The following is a 15,327-nucleotide window of genomic DNA, read 5'->3' on the forward strand; positions in this document are numbered from 1 at the left end:
AACCTGGCCTTGAACACTGCCAGGGATGGAGCAGCCACAGCTTCTCTGGGCAACCTGTGCCGGTGCTTCACTAACCTCACGGGGAAGAACTTCCTCCCAGTATCTAATCAAAATCTCCCCTCTGTCAATTTAAAGCCAGTCCTCTACACACTCTTATGGAAAGTCCCTCTCCATCTTTCTTGAAGGCCCCTTTTATGTATTGGAATACTGTTATAAGGTCTCCTCTGTGTATAATGTCTTCCCTGAAACCTTTGGTCCAGTATAAAACATATTAACTTTGCAGTCCTTTGATTTTTATATTTATTTTTTTTTAGGGAGCCAGCAACTCAAGAACTTCCTTAAGCTAAAACTCTTTTCCCAGAGGATGTGCGAGGCAGAGATACAAAGCAAGTTTTCCTGGATTGTCTGAGTGACAATATTAGTCTTCTCGACCTCCGGCACCAAAACACCTGCATATGTGTCTGTGCATACCATGGAAATGCTTTGGCATCAGGTGAGAGCTCTGAAGATGAACACCACGTCTTCTCTAAGTGTGTCTTCTCTTTGGCACAGTTGGGCTTTCTGCCTCACCCATATCTTTCTGCTCCCTTACCTGTATTCGGCCTAAACCACTGGCAAGCGGTGCCTGCTGAACTTGAAGTCCTCTTCAAAAAGAATGTGACCAGCAGGTCGAAGGAGGTGATCCTGCCCCTCTACTCTGCTCTCGTGAGACCTCACCTGGAGTATTGTGTGCAGTTCTGGTGTCCTCAACATAAAAAGGACATGGAACTGTTGGAACAAGTCCAGAGGAGGGCCCTGAGGATGATCAGGGGACTGGAGCACCTGCCGTATGAAGACAGGCTGAGAAAGTTGGGGCTGTTCAGGCTGGAGAAGAGAAGGCTGCGTGGAGACCTCATAGCAGCCTTCCAGTATCTGAAGGGGGCCTACAGGGATGCTGGAGAGAGACTCCTCATTAGGGACTGTGGTGACAGGACAAGGGGTAACAGGTTAAAACTTAAACAGGGGAAGTTTAGATTGGATATAAGGAAGAAATTCTTTACTGTGACAGACTGAGGCACTGGAACAGGTTTCCCAAAGAAGTGGTGAATGTTCCATCGCTGACAGTGCTCAAAGCCAGTTTGGACAGAGCCTTGGGCAACACAGTGTAATGTGAGGCATCCCTGCCCATGGCAGGGGGGTTGGAACTTGATGATCTTAAGGTTCTTTCCAACCTTAACTATTTTATGATTTTATGATTCTTGGGCAACCTATTCTTTAAGCATATCTACGAGATACATTGCCTTGTCCCTCCAGTGTTCAAGGGGAAAAAAAATTGCTTCTTATTCCAGAGTTTTTCATATAAGAGAAGACTGCCAGGCCTTAATCACTCCTACATTAATGCTGCAGCTCAGCGTGGCAATAACAGTGAAGAAGAGAAGCTCTCACCCATGGGGCGTCCATCCATAACCACCTCCCAGAGTTAAGCCGCCCAGAGGTGGACTCCCTACTCAACATTCAGTGCCAGCAGTAGCACCAGAAATGGCAGAGCCAGGAATGGTGCTGACACAGGCCAAGCATTAAAGAAAAGAAGCAACGGTGTCCCAGGTCATTAGATGACTAGGCCATTAAGATGAAGGGAACAGCATATTTCTTACACAGATTGCTTTGTCACCTGCTTACCGAGGTTCAGCAGTGGCTTCCCACGTCATAACCAAGCGGGAAGTGTCAGAGCTCAAAGGAGCATCTCCTAAACTATGCTGAAGGAGAAGGACATCCTCTTCTCCACTGCAGTTTCAAAGCAACAGCACATTTGCCTCCCTCCATCTCCTTTTCTCTCTTCACCTTCTATATTTATCTCCTTGCAAATGCTGTGGAAGTGAGGCTGTGCATTAAGCAAACACACTTCACCTTGGATGATGAGTACACTGGACTTCCACTTCAGGCTTTGCACCAAAGAAGTTCTGGTATTTTCAGGTTTTTATCCCTTACCTATTGTCATGACATCTGATGAGCTAATCTAGTGGGAAAACCCAATCAAAGAGCAGGTTTCTCCCTTCCCCCAACACAGGGGCACAAGCACATGTAACCGTGTTCCAGCTAATTTAACAACATAAAAGTGAAATATTTTACATGTAGGATCCGGAACCATCATTTTCTAGTGTCAAAGGTCACATGAAATACCTCTTACGTTGCCTCAGCCTATTTCCTGGCATAGAGTTGTAATCTCCGAGAACACATAAATGTTTCAGTATTAGTACTAAGAAGCCACATGAGGGAGCATTTGGAGAATTGAAATGCTTTCCTTGTATCGTTGTAAATAAGGGAGGGAATCAAACTTGATCCCTCTGGGATACATAGAATTCAGGCAAATCTAGATGTTATTATCCATTCCTCCACTCATACAGGGATGCAGAATTTGTGATTCCCACTGAAGACAGAGTTTCTAAAAGAAAAGCCCATTAGTGGTCTGAGCCAGACAGTTTCTTACTCTTGCCAAGGTACGCTGTGACTGGTATACCTCGAAGGGAGCACAACTAAGTGGCTTTAAGTTTCAGCTAAATGAAAACAGAAGACACTCTGTACAGGTCATTCCGGGCTGAGCGTGGCAGTGGTGCCAGCTTTACCAGGTTGTCAGCAACCTCAGATAACAGTGGGAGGGAAGAGTAAGGTCTCAGTTCCTGCAATCTTCTGACTAGGCAAACAGCTCAGCCAACATGCTTTTACACCTTAGGCTTTTATATCTTAGGGCTTATCAAAGAAAATAACCCCCACAGGTAAATAACATGGATATCTCAATATTTTCATAAGCTGACTCAAGTTTTTGAATGTTTCAGGTTTGCAATACCAAAGGTTCAAAGTGGGAAACAAAATAATGGGAAATAAAATAATGGGGAAAAAAAAATGTCAGCGCGAACTGTGGTGGGAAATGGGTATACACGTCTGCTCTGTACTATTACCTCAGCAAAAAAATCAGCTGCAGCTCAGGCTATCCTCATTGGCAGTCATCTCAGTCAAAGAACAACATGAAATGATTGTACTGAAAACATTTTTGCTAATAGTGCTAAACAGGTGTTGAGTGAATAAAAAATTTAGCACTCTACCTCCAAAAATCAACATCCATAGTAAATTGTTGTCAGAAAAAACTACTATGAAAGGCGATTTTGAAATCATTAGAAAAACACTTCACCAAGATCCCTTTTTTTTCCCTCGTTAGTTACAGCCAAAACGGACTAAAGAGCAAGTAATTAATGAACTATATGAAAATAAAATTGCAGCTATGCTGTTATGAGCACACATTGCTGTGAACATCTGACTGAGAAATTTACAAACAATTTTAATGGCCAGAAGTTCCATCACCTCTTTCTTTCCTTCTGCCTAAAATTTGTCACCAACTCTTGCCATGGCAGAAAGGTGGAGAGGAAAGAGAGAAAAGAAAGCTAAACCTGAAGTTTCAAATTGAGTCTGTTTGCTGGACTTGTTGAAGGAGGTCCAGGATGCTCTGCACTGTGGCACCCATGGTGGGAGTGGAGGACGCCTGCCAAGCCGCACCGGGTCCAGGGAGCCTAGTGGCCACCTCCAAGCTGCAATGGGGCTTTGCTGGCTGTTTGTGAGATGGCCCTGCAAATCATGGTGAGCATTTTATCTGCATTTGAAATAATCCCTGTTTTCCTAAGGATTAAATTTAACCCAGATCACTTCAGTAGCCGGTTTATGGCTCAGTCCCCCATGCAGTCATGTCACTGCAGCTGAGGGGGGAGCAAACTCTGGCATGGGAGCAAGTGCCTAAAGGCAGGACCTCCACAAGCCTCCCCTGCTGCTGAAACCAGCAACCTGGACCTGAGGAGGAGGACAGGTTGGCATTTGTCCCCTTTAATTTTTACTGTGTTCACTGCTTACTGGTTTTCTTTGCATGAAATCATCTGACCATTTTTATTAAACCAAAGAAGGTCTGAAAGTCTGGTGTTTGCTGTTATCCTCATCTCCAGAGAGCAATTCTTTGCAGCTCCAGTAAATAGGACTTAAAAGGTAAATGGTATTATAGTGTTAATTTCAAAGTGAATTATTCAAAAAGTGCTCCATATGTCAGCAAACATCATTTTGTGGAACTATATTAATGTCTTAAATACAGTTCTCCCTTTCTAAAAGCTGTTTTATAGATCCAGGAAATATGTCTGATATGAAGAAGTACTTATTGTAAAGGATGTTTTAGCAGTTGTGTTCAATTAATGAGGAAGGCAGGATGTAGCCCTATATAAGAAATAGCATAACAGCAATAATGGGGCTTGGGAATCTTCACACTTTCAGGTACTGTGCAGTTATGCATTCACTCAAGATACCAGGTCAGTTTTGTTTCATATTCTGTATTTTACATCAAAAAAGGGTAATACCTCCTTTTGACAGGACTGGAGCATGATTTTTAAGGTCCCTTCTAGCCCAAAACATTCTATGACTGTTAAGAATTGAGAAAATAAAACTAAAAAGAAGTGTTGCTTTTCAGCAGAGATGCCTGAAAGTAAATGACTCAAAAAGGACCTCAAAGCTTCCAGGATCAGCTGGAACAAGCAGACAACTCTCAGCACTGACAGCAACAGCCATTCGACAAGGGAAGGACCACACCACAGAATTCTATTTTATCCCACTGACTCAACCATCAGCTCGCTTTTTGCCATTTCTCAAACGCTAAGGATGGCTAGAAGATATATGAGCAGCAAAAGATGTCCCTAGATTTCTCCATATTAACCTGTTATTGGACACCAATCAGCAAGTAAACAGTAGCCTTGATTTAAGGGAGAATGTATGTGCTCTGAAACTGTACAACAGGGAAGGACTTTGGAATCCAAGCAGCAAGCCTGGTTTTCTGGATTTCTCCCAGTCATTTGAAAGGACTGAAACTCCCTGTTTTTTACATTCCCTGTCCATTTCATGAATTCTATGGCACTGCGGATTAAAGACAAATAAATGCAAATATTAAGAGGATTTAAAATGTCTGCAAGGTGGCTGTGCCCCTGTCATCTTTCGTAAATGATGGCTTCTTTTTTTTTGTGTTGTCAAATTGCTTAGAAGCCCAGTCAGGTTTGGGATCCTACAGTGAGGGCTGGTACAGATAGGGACACGGAGCTGACAGCAGGCAAGGATTGTTCTCATTCCTATTGTACAAGGGATAATTGAAGCGTAGGGAGATTACACACAGCCGAGCATCAGTCACACAGTGGGCAACAGTGGAAATACTAGTGCAAGAGGCATGTCAGAAAGCTGTAACTGTCACTTCTGCATCTAAGAGGCATCCTTGCTAGAACTGTAAAAGTCAATGGTTTCACATCCAAAAAACAACCTGCCTGGTTTAACTCATGATTACACTCTCCGGGCCTCTTCAGTGTACTTTATTGTATCCACAAAAGAAAAACACTATTTACTGGTAACTGAGACGTCAGTGCTATAACTCAGGCTTACCTGTGAGGCTGGGTCCAAGGTCCAGAGCTTGGTCTTGGCTCTCCATCTTTTACTATGCAGGTGAAAAATCTAGCCAGACTTTATTTGCATTTAATACAGTACTTGGCAGATTATTGCATGGCATTACAGAATAAGTGCTATTGCTACAGTTTCTTCTGATACTTACTTTCAAATCTTCCTCTCCTGAAGTTGTGTGCTGTTCTACACTGTTTATACGTAAAATATAGGGCAGAGAACATTTCTGATGACATTTTTCATATCAATTAGAAGCCCTGTAATGTTCAGCTGACTTGCAAACTGCATGGGCCTGCAAGTCCCCATAACTGCAAACTCCTGCAAACTGCACTAGCTGTTAGTGGTGGAAAACAATAACAGCTCTTCTATACAGTGATTTTTTTATAGTGAGTGTGACCTCTTCTGCATTTGAACTGATCATAATGTTGACTTTTCATATTGATAGTTGATACAAGTGAGATATTAGTCCAATACTTAGATTTTGGTGATGAATTTTGACTTTAATTCCTCAGGTTTATTGAGAAAATTAGTCCCACTACAAAATTACAGTAAGGGCAATACATCTCAAACTGCCCTTCTCGGTGGAAAACATCCATTGGCATATTCAAGTGCCTTACAAAAATAACCTGTGTGGTAAGTGGGCAGAAAGAAATAGAAATTCGGAATATTTTCTCACAGACAATTAGAGAATGGGAGCTCAAAATCCAGAACTCAACTCATTAAACCTGCAGCAAGTCAAAATGGTTCAGGCAAGGACTTGTACCATACATTTGCCACTGACATTATGGTCTCCTGATGATATATTAGCTGCCATACTGTCAAAGCCTAGCTCAAAATTATTATTATTATTAGTAGTAGTAGTAGTAGGAGGAGTAGTAATGATAGTATCATCAGTATTACAAAAAAGCTGGAAAGGGACCTTTTACAAGGTCATGTAGTGATAGGACAAGGGGGAATGTCTTTAAACTGACCGAGGAGAGATTTAGATTAGATATAAGTAAGAAATTCTTCCCTGTGAGGGTGCTGAGGCGCTGACACAGGGTACCCAGAGAAGTGGTGAACGCTCCATCCCTGGCAGTGTTCAAGGCCAGGATGGAAGGGGCTTGGAGCAACCTGGTCTAGTGAAAGGTGTCCCTGTCTGTGGCAGGGGGTTGGAACTGGATGAGCTTTAAGGTCTCTTTCAACCCAAACCATTCCAGGATTCTATTAGTATTAGTATTGCATAGCAACCTTTCAGCAGGTGGGCCCATACAAACCTAATGAGGTTTAATGGGGCCAAGCACAGGGTCCTGCACATGGGTCGGGGCAACCCCCACTATCAATACGGTCTGGGGGATGAAGGAATTGAAAGCACCCTGAGGAGAAGGACTTGGGGGTACTGGTGGATGAAAGACTGGACATGAGCCAGCAATGTGCGTTTGCAGCCCAGAAGGCCAATCATAGAATCATAGAATAGTTAGGGTTGGAAAGGACCTTAAGATCATCTAGTTCCAACTAGATCATCTAGTTCCATGGGCAGGGACACCTCACACTAAACCATCTCACCCAAGGCCTTGTCCTGCCTCCAAAGAATGAAGGTCAAGGGAGGAGATTTTGCTCCTCTGCTCCGGTAAGGCCCCACCTGGAGTACTGTGTACAGCTGTGGAATCCTCAGTACAGGAAAGACATGGACCTGTTGGAGAGGGTCCAGAGAAGGGCCATAAAAGTTATCAGAGGAATGGAGCACCTCTCCTATGAGGAAAGTCTGAGAGAGCTGGGGTTGTTCAGCCTTGAGGAGAGAAGGCTCCAGGAAGTCCTTATTGTGAGCTTTCAGTATTAAAAGGGGCCGATAAGAAAGATGGGGAAAGACTTCTTAGCAGGGCCTGTTGTGATAGGACAAGGGGTGATGGTTTTAAATTAAAAGAGGGAGAAATCAGGCTTGAGGTGAGGAAGAAATTCTTTACAATGAGGGGGGTAAAACACTGGCACAGGTTGCCCAGAGAGGTAGTGAATGCACCATCCCTGGAGACATTCAAGGTGAGGCTAGATGTGGTTCTGGGCAACCTGATATAGATGAAGACATCCCTGGTCATTGCAGAGGTGGTTGGACTTTGAAGGTCCCTTCCAACTCGAACTATTCTATGATTCAAGGTTCAGACACTGCTGTGGGAACTGCGGTACAGGAAGTATAAAAGGTGACTACAACTCTCTCATTCTGAACCTATAACAGGGTAAGCAGAAGGAGGAGGAGAGCTTGATAGGGATGTATTGCCCAGCAGCCTGAAGAGACAACTGGAGCAGAGTCCACCCCAGCCTCTCCAGCCTGGTGCTTCACCACTGCTCACACATGCTGCTGAGCACAGGCACACAGACTTCCTTCTTCCTTTCTTTCTTTCTGTTTGTTTTTTTTTTTTTTTTTATTTAACTGGGACTTACAAGTTGGCCAAGTTTCAGCAGATTTTCATAAGGATGGCTAAAAGCACATTGCCAGCATCAGGCTGACAGACCTGCTTACTTCACCCAAATAACGCTTAGCCAGTTTTTAAATTCCTGTTTTCTAGCATGAAGACACTTCAAGTGAAACTTTGTAGAGCAAAAATAAAGTACTAAACCAATACTTCTCCCGCTAACCTTACTCCACAGATTACCCTGTGTTTCGTTCACACACATACACATATCAGCTTGGTGCAGTCTGAGAAAATTACATTCCCAGTAATGAAACTCTACCAAAGTTAAAAAACAGATAAAGATGGTCTTTACTGGGCCATGCCAGGCAGCTTTCATGGTGGTGCTCCAAGCTGAGCCAAAATATTTGTACATTTAAAGAATGTAAAAGAGGCAACTAGCAGGAGAAATGTATCTGAGACAAGTATGCAGGTAAGACTTGAGCAAAAAAGGATTGCAAAGAGCTCTGGCTCTGAAAAGTAAGGTGTGGGGTGAAGGATGTTTGGTATAATTATACCTTTCTTTTATTATTATTTTTTTTTATCCATATATGCTTCTTCTTATGAGTTAACTTCTCTGGAATGAACACAATTTAAAGCATCCCTTTTGGAGTCTTTTGTGATACAGGTTATTTCTAAGTAGCTTCTGTGCCTGTGCTGCCCGCCTCATCTAACTGAAAATAGGTTACTACTTTGTGTGCAAACTGTTTATGTAGATAACCCAAATATGTTGAAGTGCTATACACTGCTATTTCAATTATTTGTCGAAAGACAGTTACAAAGTTAAGGTCTGGTAGATTATCACATAAGGAAAATATAACTTCAGCAGTCATGTCCATGCTTATTTCAGAAGCAGCAGAAACCTGTGGGCTTTGACTCAGCATCAGTACACACACTACAGCAAAACACAACAGCAAGGAACTTGCTCGTAAGACAAACTTCACTGAAACCCCAAACTACGTGACGTTTTATGTAGCTGAACCACAAAATCACATTTTTCCCCCAGCTGCATGGATTGGACATGAGGTTTGCTCTCATCACAGGCTTATTCTCCAAGCCAGCACTGATGCGCTTCCCACTCAGTCACCAGAGTAGCACCTATGATCAGTGGTAAAAGAGGCTATTGAGGATGCCAAGAATAAACAGTAGGGTGTCATTTTTACCTGTACACTTAGGTGCTAACTCATACCCCAGAAGAGAGGGCCAAACCATACTGCCAGTCAGAGGTGGCCTCTGGGTCTTGCTGTCCCTCCAGCTGTGCCCTGGCACATCTGAGGAGGGCACCAGAAGGGATGTTAGAAGGTGGGTTTGCAAGTGCTAGAGCTCACGCCTGTGCCTATCTTCATCCCATTTGCTGGGATTAGTGGTGGCCCACAGCCCATGATGATAAGCAGAGGGTTGCATATGGCACAGTGTACAGGAGAACCAGCTGGCATGGGAAGCAACTCTGCCGCAGGCTTTTACAAGTTCATTCATTTCACTCAGGTGCCAGCAATTAGCTCTTCTCTGTGCAACACTGTTGCATAGGAGGGCTTTGAAATTCAGTAGAGACTATTTGATTTTCTTCTTTCTTTATGTCTCCTTTCATGGGTGTATTAGAAAGTCTATGAGGACAGATTTACCCAGTCCTTTTCCTCAGCTTCCTTGGTCTTTGCTGCAATCAGAGATGTTGGAGTCTGATTTATATCTGCTGAGGGCCATCCCTGAGGGTGTTTGCTCCCACACATGCTTTTATTCTCCCAGCTTTCCACCTACCACCCGCATTGAGGACTGACTGGTACAACAGCCAACATGGGCCTTTTGGCCGCTCCTCCCTGAGCAGCTCTTAGCTGGTGAGTTATAGCCACAGCCTGGCCCTGTTGCACTGCCCATCAAGGGCCTGCCTCAACAACCTCACTCCCTATTAAATGCATCAATTCCCATGATAGTTTTTCTATAAGGAAATTAGTTTTTTCACAATATTACTTGCTGTCTCTCCACCAAAATGGTAATACGTAAGTCCCTCCACCGTCACTAAACGAACTCTGTACTGGCCTTGGTAATCTGTATTATAGGGTATGTCAATTACTTCCACAACAAACTCTTTTGAATTACAGGAGAAAATGGATAAAAGCAAAGCAGAGAGAAGGAAAACATATACTGCAGCCTTTAATTTCCATGATCTTGCTCTCCCTCCCTAGGGAAATAAATGAGTTACTGTGTGGTCTGCTCAGCAGATGGGTCAGCAGAGACACTTTCTGTCTTGGATGTTCTGTGTAAAACAGGGCACGAGTTTACATTTACTGCAAGTGAATCCACAATTTGAAGTGGGTTCACAAACTAGTGCACTTAAAGTACTAAAACTAGCAACAGTAAGGAAACTTTTGTCACAGCAGACTGAATACCAGTGTCAAAGCTGTAACTGTGCTTACATTTTTAGTTGCCAATAGCCAGCAGATTGAGAGAGTTTTGTAGATCCTGCAAGTCTCATCCACGTAACAAGCCAAGACCAGGTGTTTAGTGATTTTCAAAGTATCACAGATACCTTGTTCACAGGATGGCGTGTCTAGTAGTTCACAGGATGGAATGTGTCTAGTAGCTTCTTAAAGGATGTAATGAAGCCACCAAAGAGCACAATGGCAGCTGACCGAGAAAGTACCAGCTGATGACATCGTTCTCTTTTTCATTACAAACCTATAAACCCGAATGTGCTAAGTAGGACTGAAATCTAAAAACCCATACCCCATTTTGTCACAGCTAGTGCAGATGGAGGCGATTTTGCTTGTCTGTGTTCTGTTTATTTCTCAACGTGTGTGCTCTGGAAATAAATATTTTTTCCCTCAATATATTGTATTTCCCTCAAAATATTGTTTCCCTCAATATTTTCCTCTAATTTTTAGGTTCTAATTCATAGAAAGTAGAAAAGAATTTTGTCACACCTTTTTTTGTTAGCTACCTCTTCTTCTAACTGAAGAATTGCATGCCACCAGGATAGCTCAGTGCCTTTCTAACCGTACCCAAAGCTGTTGCTGTGTCAGCTCTAGATGAATTTGTTTCTGTGTGAAAGTCCATAGTTTTCCTCCTTCATTCCTAAATCACTTCTGCCTTGGCTGTCTCCTTTCACATTTGGTGACAAGAAATAAAAATGGCACCTTCAAAAAAAGGAATGACTGATTTCTAAAATAGAATCATATATTTATACTTTTTCCCCACGATTTATACCGTGTGTTGCTCTCATTCCTTTTGGAATTCGATACTGAACAGAATTTCACTGAACTGAGACTACGTTGATATGTCAATTGATACTACACTGACACACAAGTCTTCCTTTGGAGTAGTAACAACTCATTAATTAAGAAGCCACTTCCTGTGCACAGTGGTGTGCATTTACCAATACCACATTCCCAATGCTGTGTCTGCCCATTCTTTTGTCCTGTGGAGGTCTTGTACTTCTGCTTTACCTTCTTCTAGCTTGCTAGGGAGCTGTGGGTCTGTCAGGAGTGCATAGTTCCCATAGATCCTTATGAGCAAGCTGTTCACTTCTGGTTTTATACAAACCTATAAGGAAATACTCCATGAAGATGATTCTGGCCACCTGGAAAAGGGCACCTGAGTTAATATATAGGAAGCCTAAGCACCAAACACCAAGTCCTGGCACCTATAGGTAACTACAGTCCTGGATCAAAGATCAGTGCAGTAAGTTTGATTGCAACTGAGCAAAATAATAGGTTTAGGAGTATTGCCTACAACAGAAACCAAAGTTTATTGGGCTGGAGCAAACCCAGGCACAGCTACAGGCTGGGCAAAGAAGAGATTCAGAGCAGCCCTGTGGAGGAGGACTTGGGGGTGTTGGTTGATGAGAAAATGAACATGAGCCAGCTTCAGTGTGGGCTCGCAGCCCAGAAAGCCAACCGTATCCTGGGCTGCATCAAAAGGAGCGTGACCAGCAGGTCGAAGGAGGTGATCCTGCCCCTCTACTCTGCTCTTGTGAGACCTCACCTGAAGTATTGTGTGCAGTTCTGGTGTCCTCAACATAAAAAGGACATGGAACTGTTGGAACAAGTCCAGAGAAGGGCCACGAGGATGATCAGGGCACTGGAGCACCTCCTGTGTGAAGACAGGCTGAGGAAGTTGGGGCTGTTCAGGCTGGAGAAGAGAAGGCTGCATGGAGATCTCATAGCAGCCTTCCAGTATCTGAAGGGGTGCTATAGGGATGCTGGAGAGGGTATCTTCATTGGGGACTCTAGTGATAGGACAAGGGGTAACGGGTTCAAACTTAAACAGGGGAAGTTTAGATTGGATATAAGGAGGAAATTCTTTACTGTGAGGGTGGTGAGGCACTGGAATGGGTTGCCCGAGGAAGTTGTGAACATCACATTCCTCCTGGTGTTCAAGACCAGGTTGGACAGAGCCTTGGGTGACACGGTTTAGTGTGGGGTGTCCCTACCCATGGCAGGGGGGTTGGAACTTGATGATCTTAAGGTCCTTTCCAATCATAACTGTTCTGTGATTCTGTCATTCTATGTACACTGGAATTTGCTGTTTCTTGCAGTCTCTCTTGGCCACATGAGCCAAAGGCCATCACATAATATGGAAATAAAACCTTTCCACGGAAATCAAGTCCTCCTTGTGAGTGCAGCTAGCTGGAAGGGTCAGTAGGGAATGTAGTCTGGGAGCTTAAGATGCCACAGAACTTGCCCTCCCAGGAATGGTGGTTCACTGTGCTGGTTCACTGGCTCGCTCAGAAAGGCTGGACACAGGCAGGAGCCCAACAAATATCCCCATCAACCACTTCAAGGGTCATTCCACTACTGATGCCTTGCCAAGTTTATATTTAGAGCAGCTTCTATTTTCTGGCCACTAATCTCTTTAAACTTAATAGCATTTTACCTCTCATTTTATGCTTTCTTTACTTCTTAACAGTCACTTGTAAATACAAAATAAAAATCAAGATTAAAGAGGTACTGTTCCTTCAGAGAGGCTGGATTTCCTCTTTCAGTTCATGTCTGCTGCCAAGCATTTTAAACAAGCATCACTTATGATTGTTTTTACAGGTTTTCCTAGAAGTAATGAACACAAACTTGTACTTTTGGGGGCCATCATTCCTCGTAGAGGATACTGAAAAACACCACTTTAATTTCCATTATAAATGTATCTGCTATAGGCACTGTATCTAATACATATTGGCTACTTACATGGGAATGTTTTAAAGCTTTATACTTAAGCTCCTCTGGAGTCAAAGTGCAAGCCCTGAGCTATTTCATCATCTGGCTTTGCTGTCCTGTTATGCCTCAGCTGATCTATTTCTTACAAAATGTATTAAAGCAGCACCTCAGTCCCAGATGGTGTCATCTCTGTTGCCCGAGGAAAACCTGTGCCTCCCAGCAGCCTCTCAGAGAAGACTGACAGAAGTACATCCATGAGCTCTTCAGCAGTATTCTTTAATTACCTCTCACCTTTATTTTCTAGTAACTCACTTGTCACACTATAACCTTTTTTTTTTTTTCTCCAAGATACTTAAAGAGCTTCTTGTTTGTTTTCACAATTTGGCCTTCTGCTTTTCACATTTCCCCTTATTAGTCAGAGTTTGGACGCATTTTTTTGGCTCTACAGTTTGGCTAAAGCACCTTTGCATAAGCAAAGCACCACTGAGAAGATTTTCCGCATTTCTGCTTTATGTGCCCAAATATATTTGAGGGTCAGTTAGTGGGTAAACCTTTGTGTTGGGCACTCTGGTTTACTCTCCCAAGTTTTCTGACTATTTTTATCTTTCCCATTATTTGTGACTCTATTTCTGATATCTTCAACTCAATCCCAGACTGGAAGTTCTGGTTCACACCCAAAAATGGAAAATTTGACCCATTTTTACTTGTCCCAATATTCTGTTTCTTCTCACACTGATCCTTCCCTTCCTGTTTTCCAATGATACTCAATATCCAACATAAAATAGATAGATCAATCCCTTGCACATCTGCTGTGTTAGAGATTCAGGTTTCACACCCACAGATAAGAATCTTTAAAGGGAGATTAATCCCAAATAACAAACTCTGAGGGAATGAGCAGTCCTGGCCTTTGATCCCTCCCCCCTCCATAGTAATGGAATCTTTAAAGTGATGCTAACCATTAGGAGTTAAAAATGAGATAAAGATAACATTGTGTATGTCTTCATTGAGTGGCTTACTGAACAAAGAGTAGACATATGGGGTATATTACACAAAAATCAAAATCACAGGTTTTCCCATTCATCTTCAAAAAACACAAGCAAATACTAAACTCATCCAGAGTTCCCTCAAGATGAAGTAAACCTTGCTCTGCTTCTGAACATAAATAGATAATCCAGACTGATATGCTTTCCAAAGAATTAGTGCTCAAAATACATTCCAGGCACAATGAATATCCAATTTTATTCAATGTGCATTATAAACAAAAGAAATTAATGTTCCTCGTTACATGTAGGCAGAAATGCTGTCGATTTCCTAAATGTTTTTAGCACACAGGATTTACAGGAGTGTTCATATTAGACCTGGTAAGAGAAGCCCCAGAATTTAATGCATTGCTAGGGCTAAAGACAGTCCAAAATCCGCAAGTTTGTTTTGTCATCAGGCCAACCAAAAAACAGTGGGATCATTTAAATGCTTTGGTGGTTTCCCCTGACATAATTGGATCCATAGGAACATTTGCAAAGTAAATTAGATAGGAAGAAGAGTAAATGAATATGTTAATAAGAGAGACAGGGACATGAATTATGTTGGATGCAGTCTGTAGCACTGTGCTAACACCTAAAGCACCTACAGCTACCAATAGGTGGCAGAATATTAAAAACAAGATAAAAAAACTGAACTCCCCTTTTAGCAGAGATTCAAACAAATCATCTTTGCCACGTCTCTCCCACATCTGCATGGAATTAGATGCAAAGAGAAAAATATTTGTGAAGGTGACGGATTACTTGCTAGGATTTCTCCTCTTTTTTAATAATTTCAGCAATTTCCCTAGAGCGTGTGAAAGCCCACAGTGCAAATTATTTGATCCTTGTCACTGTTTGTATAATAAGCCATAAATGCCTCTGACCTATTGGAGGATTTAGCTTACTCCAGGCTCCGAGGACCCTGTTCTTTTGCCGTGTGGTCCCAAACAACACCCTTTCATACTTCCAGAGGTGAACAAAGCCTCTAAACTGTGAGTGCTAGCTAAAGAGAATTACTCTGAAACAGAGCAATTGGGTGAGCAGCTGAGTTCTCCAAGTAATAGATTCCTAGTGTTTCTGAAGAAAGAAAACTTACAGAATCTTAACATTAGCAAACTTTTAGCTTCATACCTAAAATAATTTGTTGGAAACATTAACAAAATAAAGAAGTTTCAGTCATGGTAGCCCACTATGAACTTTAAAATGCTGATTATATCATCAATTAGTATAACTTCCCAGGGGATACCTGGTTTAGACAGCACATCAGTACAGTGGCTCTAAAGATTTCTACCTTCT

Source organism: Pezoporus occidentalis, unplaced genomic scaffold (assembly GCF_034315485.1).
Source record: "Pezoporus occidentalis ecotype Australia unplaced genomic scaffold, CSIRO_AGI_Poc_V1 ctg173, whole genome shotgun sequence".
Taxonomy (NCBI): Eukaryota; Metazoa; Chordata; class Aves; order Psittaciformes; family Psittacidae; genus Pezoporus; species Pezoporus occidentalis.